We start from the raw sequence: 11050 nt of genomic DNA on the forward strand, positions 1-11050 counted from the left end.
TCTTTAGATCAACAAGATAGTGAAATGAAGAAATTTGCTAATTGGATACTTGATGCTAGAAATGGAAGTATTGGTTCTGCTATTGGTGATGAGTCAAATGTTGAAATTCCAGATGATCTGCTAATTACAACTACAAATGCCCCTCGCTCTCATTTGATAGACTTTTCATATCCAGATTTGTTGCAAAACATGTCAGATTATAGGTATTTCCAGAGTAGGGCAATTCTTGCACCCATGCTTGAAAGTGTCGAGAAGGTAAATGATTTCGTCTTGATAATTTTCCCAGGGATGGAAAGGAGTATCTAAGTTCTGATATAACATGTCAAGCTGATAAGAATGAAGATGTACAACAAGAGTGGTTCATACCAGAGTTCCTAAATGAAATCAAATGTTCGGGACTACCCAACCATAAGTTGACTTTGAAGCCAGAACTCGTTGTAATGCTACTACAAAACATAGACCATACTTCAGGTTTATCCAATAGGACAAATTTAATAGTTAACAAACTTGGCAACAACATAATTGGAGTGACGATAGTGACCGATAGAAATATTGGCGACAAAGTGTACATTCCAAGAATGAACTTGGTCCCTTCAGATTCAAGATTGCATTTTGAGTTTTAACGAAGACAATTTCTATTAACAGTGTGCTTTGCAATGACCATCAACAACAGTCAGGGTCAATCATTATCGCATGTAGAGCTTTACTTGCCAAAAATAGTATTTACCCATGGACAACTTTACGTTGCTTTGTCAAGAGTTAAGAGTCGCAGTGGCCTCAAGGTTCTAAATCTAGACAAAGACGGCAATCCAAAGTCATTAACAATAAATGTCATATTCAAAGAAGTTTTTAATAACATTTAGGTAAGAAAAATAGTATTTTCATTTTAATAACATGTTATGATTACACTTTTGTACAAATATTTACTGTAGATACAACTAATTTATCTATAACTCTACTTTCAAACTTGAAATGAAATGTGTAACAGGGAGTACAACATCATATGCCAATTACTTTTCTAATGAGGTTAGTCAAATACTAGGTTGTCGATAAATTTTTATTAGCCTTTTGATATAAAGTTTAGTGTAAAATTGACATGTTATTATTACAGTTATATATGTTATTATTTTTTCAGGTCTCTTTCCTTATGGTTCAAGAATATTATAGACTTCAAATGGTTCCATTTGCATTTTACTTTGGATAAAGATAAAACAGCATATTCAGTATGTTTATTATACAATGACGATGATAGTGTTATACTAAACTCGAGAAATTTATTATTATAGAATATTATTTTCAATTTACCATGTCAAATTAAAATGCAAGTCGGTGCATTGCACGGGTTTAACACTAGTATCACCAGAAAGAAAAACCCCTCCTTGTGTTTTGAGCTTCTCCGACCACGAGCCTTGATCTACGCCCATGGCTACCACCAATGGTTCTTCTCCGGTAACTTTTCATCTTCTTCCAATTTGTTTCCCTTTGTGTCTCTCTATTCTTATCTCTTTCAAAATTGGTTCTTGTTTGTGTTACTGAGATGAATTGCAATGACAAAGAGAGCTGCTAAAAACACAGAAAACAACTTAGAGAAGATCAAATGTCAACTAGCTTCAGGTTCTGGCAGAAACTTGTTGTAGGGTCCTCTTCTCAAGTGATCTAAAACGGTGAACTCAAATTACTTTATCCCTTTTTATATTTTCCGTACTTTGTTTGTCATCTCTCAATGTTGATCACCAATTGTTTGTTAAAATTTCTATTTGGTAATTTCATCTTATGATCCTTTTCATTGGTACCCATTTACTTGATAATAGTTATTTTTCACAATTCTAGTTTAAACTTTAAAGTTCCAATTTTTCCTGGGATACATAGATGTTTCACTTTTTCATGCGTGTTTTAGAGTTTCTTTATGTGATTCATTGAGTTCCATGGTTGATATTTTCAGAAAATATACATGTTATTTTACTTAAAAGTATCACCATAATCTACTCCTTACACTTGAGTGAATCCTTTTGTAACTAAACTGGCTTTGTGCCTTTCTATGGTGCCATCGGGATTGAATTTTATCTGAAAAACCCATTTGTAACCCACAACCTTCTTGCTTTTTAGAAGTTCAGTGAGACACCAAGTTCTGTTATGATATAGAGCTACCAATTCAGCTTGTATTGCCTTTTTCCAACATTCATGTGTAGCCGCTTTCTCATAAGTGCTAGGTTCCGGATTTGAGGTGATGGCTAGAGAAAGGGACTTATATTTTGGGATTTGTTTATCATATGACAAGTGTTGTGAGATAGGATATAAAGATCTAGAGTTGGCAAAGTTGCTAGAGTGAGCTGCGTGGGTTATCATACAATGGTAGTCCTTTAAATAAGCAGGCAGTTTCTTGACTCTTTTAGATTTTCTAGTGATACAGGTGCATTGTTAGTGTGTGGTGCAGTGGTGTTATAATGGGTGCAATGGTGTGTGAGGAAATTGGTGAGTGCATTTAGCTTGAAAAATGTTTATTTGAATCTGTGAGTGTGGTATGTGTGGATGATTGCAAATAATGTGTGGATGGTGTATCATATTGGTGCATTGTTAGTGTGTGGTGCAGTGGTGTTATAATGGGTGCAATGGTGTGTGAGGAAATTGGTGAGTGCATTTAGCTTGAAAAATGATTATTTGAATCTGTGAGTGTGGTATGTGTGGGTGATTGCAAATAATGTGTGGATGGTGTATCATATTGAAAAATATCAATGCATTGTAGAGTACGAGTGGGTGCCGCAGAAATGTTAATGCTAGTGGAATGTGAAAATGGAAAATGAGTTTCATAGAAAGTTACATTTCTGGATATGAAAATTTCTTTTGATTTTAAATCAATAAGTTGAAAACCCTTTGTTCCTAATTTAAAACCGAGAAAATCTATTTTCCTGGCTCTTGGGTCTAATTTTATTCTTGAATTTGATAATGTAGAGGCATATGCAAGAGAACCAAATACTCTTAAATATAAAATGTTAGGTAATTTATCGTACAAAAACTTATAAGGACTAGCATTATCCAGTTTTGTGCTGGGCAGCCTATTAATTAGGTAAATAGCGTGAGCAACTGCGTATTGCCAAAAATAATGTGGAATTCTTTATTGAAATAACAGTGCTCTAGCAACACCTAAAACGTGCGGGTGTTTTTGCTCTATAATCCCATTTTGCTCTGGTGTTTCTACACAAGAAGTTTAGTTTAAAATGCCAATTAATGCAAAAAAGAATTTTAGAGTGAATTCTACCCCCATTGTCAGTCCATATACACTTGTTTTTCAAATTATACTCTGACAAAATTCATAAAATTAATAACCAATTATGATGTCTCAAATTTGGTTTTCATAAAAAAAATCTAAGTGAATCTGCTCTTGCCATCCACCACAGTAAAAAATACCTATGTCTTTCATTGGAAATAATAGAAATGGGACCCTAGATATCCATATGAACTAAGTCAAAACAGTCTTTTATTTCAGTTGTACTAAGATCAAAAGATAATTTCTTTTGTTTTACAAAATGACATGAGTCACAAGAAAGTTTTGAAAGCAATACAATCTATAAAAGGATAATATTTCTTCAGTAAAATCAGTTTATGCATGGGTATGTGTCCTAATCTAATATGTCAAATGTTGTTGTGCTCAGTGTATGAAGGTGTTGTGTGATGAGTAGTAGTCGTAGTTAATTTTCTTAGTTCCTTTTACTTTTTCTTGTTCCATTGCTTTAATTTTCTTTTCTTAGTTCTTCTTGTTAATTTCTCATTTTTGTTACTTTTTATATTGATGAACTCTTGTTAATTTTCATTTCATTTAATACAATTTGATGTTTTCATATTTATTGATGTTTGTTTAGATTGTTATTATTATTTTCTTGCATTTGGTAGCCTTAGATTTTATTATTATTGCAATTTAATATGCTTCCCTTTCTATGCACACCAAGTGTTTGATAAAATGCTTGACTTAGTTTTAGAGTATATTTTGAGCATTCTTGGCTTGGAGAAAGAAGCTTGGTAATCTTGAATTATTAATACCCAATTTATATTGGTGATCTAGAGTTGTTAGTTAATCTTGTTTCTATTGATGCTACTTATGGATTGGGATTAACTAGGCCTATTTGACTTTCTCTCAATACAGAGATAACGTAATAGGCTTAACTCTTGGTAATTGTTGTGTTATAATTAATGACTAGGATCGAAGACCTTGATTCTCAATCCTTGCCATGAATGCCTCTTTAGAATTTATTATCTTTAGTTGTTTGCTTTAAATTTCTTGCCATTTAATTTCTCGTTTCTTTATTCGCAAACCACCCCTCCCCCCCCCCCAAACCTCATAACCAATAACATGCATACCTCACTGCAATTCCTTTGAGAGACGACCCGAGATCTAATACTCTCGGAATTTTTATTGGTTTACACTTGTGACAAACAAAATTAAACTTTGATGCGGGTCAATTGTTGGTTTGGAACTATACTTGCAACGAAGAGATCCTTTTATTGAGAAGAAATTTCAAACTGACGATTTTCCTCGCATCACTCTGGTTGTCAAAACCACCACTCGAGGATCTGTTCACCATGTTTGCCATTTTTGAGAAATCAATGAATCACAAAGAAATAAGTATTCAGATCTTCTTCTTCCTTCCAACTCATTGATCAAAATAATTATGTTCACCAAGAAAAAATCTTACGAAATAGTCTCTCATCAAGCTCTATTGGATGAGTTTGAAGGAAGAGGTAAGAAAGGAAAAAAGAAAATGTCGAAGGAAAAATAGGGAAAGAAAGAAAACGGCGTCATTGGCAACTATTATTAATTTACAACTTTTTAATTCGATTCACAATTTGGTTGCTCTCCATGCTCATCGCACCATAAAGAAAATTTCATATCCTGAACTATTCAACTTGTGATGTTAATGGTTTGATGAACTAGAAGAGTAAAAGTTGAGAGAGAAAGAAAAATAAGTTCTTCTCATTCTAAACATTTTTAAATAAATGAAAACAAAAAACTAAAAAAATATTTTTGATGGTTAATCTTATGTACTCCTACTATAATTAATTACCATCAATATTAAACTAATAAAAAAGATAATTTAGGTAACAGTCAAAATAAAACTAAAGGCCTATTTTTCATACAAACATACTCTATCAAACTTTCTCACTTCAATCCAAAGAAAAAAATTCAGGTTTGGAATAAGATAGATATACATAATAGTAATACATGTCATTCTTATTGGTAATAGTAGTATATTTTAGGGAGATTCTACTATGCTGAAGGCTTCTCCTTTCTTTAGGTACTGAAGACACATATGCAGGCTACAGGGTTGACACGCGGTGAGTGAGAAAGCATGGGGTAACTGAGTCTCTGCTTTGTAGCAGATCATGGATCCAGAAAAGTATCTGTCAATTACTTACATACCTGTTTATGATTATAACGTTGGGTTAATTCTTGTAGTAACTAAAGTGTGTAGTGTTTTTGTAACTACGGTTGGAATTTATTGCAAAAACTGTGTTGGGTTATTTCCAAGGTTCTGAAAACCAGACTGGATTGGCCGGTTTGACCGGTTTAACTGTGAACCAGCAATGCAAGCGGTCCGGTCCTCTTCTAATAACCGCTGGAGAGAAAACCGGAAGAAAACCGGTGAACCGGCTAAAAACCGGCCAATTGGGCCAGACTGGTGACCGGCCGATTTTTCTAAAACAGTAAAACGACGCCGTTTTTAGTTGTTAAAAAAAAAATAACCCAACCCGGTTACCACTCGAGAACCCCCCCCCTTTCTTCCCCCATTCACTCATCTCACTTCTTAGTCTCACTCGAGAACCCTAGCATTCCCAAATCCCATCCCAGTAGCCACCGCCGTCGCCGAGGTCCTCAGGTCGTCATCGCCACCGCCGTCGCCTGGAGTCTTCCCCCAGTCATTCATCTCAGTCTCACTCCACACATGAACGGTGAACCACTGAACCCTAGCTTTGTAGCCCAGTAGCCTAGTAGCCCAGCCCAGTAGCCGTCTGTCGTCCCCGCGGTCCTCTGGTCCTCAGCGCCACCGCCACCGCCGTCACCTGGTCCTCAGCACCGCCGCTTCGTCTTCGCTGACCTCTCGCTTCGTCTTCGCTGGTCTTCACTTCGTCAGCACCCAGGTGAGTGACTCCTCTGTTTCATCTCTGTTTTGCTGCTTTGCATTTGTTAATTTGTTGAATGGCTGAATGCTTTGTATTTGATAATTTGTTAGAATGTATGGTTCTGAATTCTGATTCAGTGATTCTAGAATGCCTAATGTTGATGTTTCTGTGTTTTGCTGCTTTGTATTTGTTAATTTGTTGAATGGATGAATGCTTTGTATTTGTTAATTTGTTAGAATGTATGGTTCTGATTAAATGATTCCAGAACATGGTTAATTTGTTAATTACTTAATTGTGTCTTCTTGAATACTTGAATGGCTGAATGCTGTAGGCTGTAGGCAGAATTGCCTTCTTGAATACTTGAATGGCCGAATTGCTGTAAGCTGTAGGCTGTTAATTTGCATTGTGTTTGGCTCATGCTTTAGGTTAAGAACATGGTTAGTTTTCATGATGTTAATTTTCATTGTGTCGTGACTATTTTTAATTTCATTGTGTTGTGGGTGTTATTAATTTCAGTTATGGAAAATAGTATTAATCAAGAAGCAACTGCAAATAACAATGCTTCTGTGAATAATAACATGTCTGTCGATCCTCCTATTTCGAATGATGATGCTGCTAATCCTAATTCTCGTAGTGCTAGTACGGTGGTAGTAGCAGTCTTTATGCTGCATCTCTTGATTCTTCTGCTCAATAGAGTGGGAATGAAGGTGAAGATCATCCCACCGAAGCAGATTTGCAACAAGTTCTTGCGGATTTTGATGATTGATAAACTATGATATTGGGATTTAATATTTAGATATGCTTTTATTACTATTTAACTTTTGAGTTTGGATTTTGATAAGATCATATGTATTTGGTTGATGATATTTTATGTAGTGTTTTAAATTTTAAAGATATTTTAAGATTTATATTAGACTATAATTATATTTTAGGATGTGTATTTAACTATTTATAATTTATTTATTATTTCTATTCTAAAAGGGTTTTCCGGTTGAATCACCGGTTGGATCGATTAGACCAGTGAACTAATGAACCAGTAATTAGAGCGGTTTGATGACCGGTCTGATTTTCTGAACCTTGGTTATTTCAAAAAAGAATAACTCGGAGTTAGAAAACTAATATGTTTAGGCCTAGCCAAAAAATCTTAGTCTTATTAAAATGCTGTTTATAGTACATAATTTAAAAGCGGATTGTAAGGCCAAAAAAAAAAAGAAAAGACTGGACTGTATTTTCATTCACTTATTCATGTTAATTGAAATTATTAACAATTTAAAAAAATAAAAATTATAAATATAACGATAAGAAAACTGAATAATAAAATAATTGGAAGTACTATATTCTCTGTGTTACAAGTAAATAAAGGTGATTGCTATTGACAATTAGTTTTTAAAAAATGGTGTTTAATTTCATAAAAAAAATTAACACTTAATTTTCAATCCAAAAATTATATTATTACTATCTTTCATCCTGCTAACAAATATGGTCACAACTTTAATTATTAAATTACACATTTTTATAGACTATTTTTTATGACATTTTTATTTAAGGCTTCCCAAAAAATAAAAATTTTTTTAACATGATAAGCATAACTCCTTTCTCTTTATTTTGGTCAATTCAATCCAGTCCTTTTTTTTAAGTCTTGCAATTCACTCTTAAATTATGTACTACAAACAGCATTTTAATAGGACTAAAGTTTTTTTGGCTAAGCCCAAACATATTAGTCCTCTAACTTCGAGTTACTCTTTTTTGAAATAACCCATCATAGATGTTGTAATAAATTTCAACATAGTTACAAAAATACTACACACTTTAGTTACTGCAAAGATTAACCCAATATTATAATCATAAACAGGTATGTAAGCAACTGACAGATACTGTTCTATGGGACCTATAATCTGCTACAAAACATAGACTCAGCTTTCCCATACTTTTTCACTCACCGCGTGTCATCCTTGTAGCCTGCACGTGTCTTCAACACCTAAAAAATCAACATCTCCCATAATTTTAAATAGTTAAATATCTTAATAATAATATCCTCTCAAAATATATATTAAACTTTTTAATTACAATCATAGATAAACCTTGGAATTATTAAGGACTTAAGGTCAGTGACAAACTCAACCACGGATCTAAGATCATCTCAATTTTCATTTGCAAACAAGTAATCCTCCACAATATGGTGCTGATTCCATGATGAGTATGATGATGACAAACCAGCAGTAGTAGTAATTGTTGTCGGAGCTTGTTGATGATATATTGATGAATGGCCTAAGAAAAAATTGTTGTTCCTTTCATCAACATGAAGAGACTTTCTTTCACATTGCTGAATGTCTATAGTGTTAGTGAAAGTCAAGAATGGCTTGCTAATTGTTATTGTTGTTGTCAGATTCTAAGCTACATGATATGAAAGTTACTGAGGAATCAGTTTGGTGGTACATAAAAATATATATCGTTTAACTCNTAACTAAACCTGACGTTAGCCTTACCAACTACGGATGAATATGCAAAAATAGTGTAAATTAAAAACTTCACTTCTTTAATTTCTATCATTCATCTTTGGCTGCTTCCTGAGTGTTTTTTTCCCTTCAAAACTTAACCATTCTCAATTAGTCAATATGGTGCAGTGAATCTTCCATTTAAGCTGTTGAATTATATACATCATCTATACTCTTTTCGCAGCTACGCAATTTGATTAAACGTTAATTATCTCCATTTTAAGGAGTTGAAATAATTAATCGACGTGATTCACGTGTATGTTTTTCTTGTTTTAATCCTTTTTTTTCAAAAGGACACACACAAACACCTAATAGAAAAATTATCACGTGTACTCTAATGGAAAATGAAATATGAACTTTATGTATACGAAAAATTATTCATCAGTTCGAATTTATCGTTTATTAAATGGGAAAAAGATTAAATTGACCATATTTAATTTAAAGAGGAATTTGTCAAGAAATGGTAACTTTGAAATATTGGGCCATTAGAGTTTTTTTAAAGTCCAATGCTACGACTATTTACTTACATAACTATTGAAATTGCTCAATGTTATTACTAACTTAGATGATCATACAAACTCCACTATAGATTAATTTCACTTTTTTTTTTGATAAATTAACTTTAGTTTAAACATATTTACAGGGACTACATTTTTTTTTAACCAATAATAAGTTATATACTTAAACACACTATACCTATTATAATAAAATTTTACAACCAAAAAAAATATATTTAATCAAATTTAACTAAATTATTATAATGTATTTCACATTCATGCACACAGATGATGTCATGGTTATCTTTTTTTTTTCTTTTTCTTTCTCTTCCTTTCATCTTTGTTGCTGTTACTTATTATTTTTTTTTTCTTTTTTTTATCTATTTTCATTATTGTCATCGTCACTACTGCCATCACAAATTTTTCCTCCTTCTCTTTCTTTTTTTTTCTTCTTTTCTCAATTAAATTTTTTCTCCTAAAAAAAAGAAATAAACTCCTGCAATGAAACTATGATATATATGTAGTACTATAATTTATTGGTAGCTCAAATATATCTTCTCAATATTCCTTAAAAAAATTGTCCTATGATTAGGAATGTTCAAATGGGTTAAGTTTGTTTTTAATTGAAAAATATTAATTTAGACAAAAAAAATGGATCAATCCGTTTAGTTCGACAGATTTCTCTTAAATAAGTTAGAGTTTTATTTTAAAGACCCATATATATATATATAGAGGTGAATTCTATCTAACCCCTCTAAAATAATATGTAAGTTATTTTTTATGATGTGTAATTTTACCCCGTTAATTGAAGCACATTTTCACTCCTTCATTCTTTCTTCATTATGTAACATCGGTCCTTCTAAGCATTGTCGTTGCGGTGGTGTGTGGTGACAAGAAGCAGCGCTGACATAGTTGCAATCTACTACGCAATCTCTTTTTACAGTGCATCATTCCTTAACGGGTCGTCTCACTAGCCATGGGAATTCAACCATTCGTTAAGAAATGATGCACTATAGAAAGAGATTGCGTGAGAGGCAGTAGATCACAACTATGTCAGCGCTGCTTCTTGTCACCACTGCAACGATGTTACATAATGAAAAAAGAATGAATGAGTGAAAATGTGCTTCAATTAACGGGGTAGAATTTTAATATTTTTAAAAAATTATATAATTATCCATCTCAAATAATAAATTATAAAATAACCCAACTATAGTTAAGATAAAGTGTGATACATCATAAAAGATAACTTATATATTATTTTAGAGAGAATTAGATAAAATTCAATATATATATATATATAAGTTCGGACTTAAACAAACTGGTTAAATCTGTTCGGAAATTCTATCTAGTATCTATGATATATAATTTTTTGTTACACATCTTTAATTTTAAAAGGAGAAAAAACCTTAAATGATGTTATTGTTGAGGGTTGTTAGATTAGAAGTATGCTAAAATTTGTTTTAAAAAGGAAAAGAAGAAAAATAGGTAGGTAGAGATGTAACCTATTCTAAAATTATATACTACATAAATAGGGTATGTGAAGATAAATTTATGCTAGTTGAGGAATATAGCATTCAAGCTCTGCTTTTCGCTTAAACGCCGGAACCACTTGTTATCCGGATTTTATTTAAGGGTAATATTAGGTAATTAATAATTTTTTTGAACAATATAAATAACTATCAATTAAATTAAAATATATTATATTTTTAAATTAATTATTTAAATTTTAATATTAGAATAATTATTCGCACACCTAGTAAAATAAATATTTAATATATCTATTATTTACATTATTTAGTAATTTTATTCTCTACTGATACTTTTATTTATTTATTTATTTATTTATTCCAGTTGAATGATATCATTAACAGCATGGAGGACGTCGAGAATGTATATTTATGACTAAACTATCGTTTGAATTAGTAATATAATATTTTTTAAAAT

This window comes from Arachis ipaensis, chromosome B10 (assembly GCF_000816755.2).
Source record: "Arachis ipaensis cultivar K30076 chromosome B10, Araip1.1, whole genome shotgun sequence".
Lineage (NCBI taxonomy): Eukaryota > Viridiplantae > Streptophyta > Magnoliopsida > Fabales > Fabaceae > Arachis > Arachis ipaensis.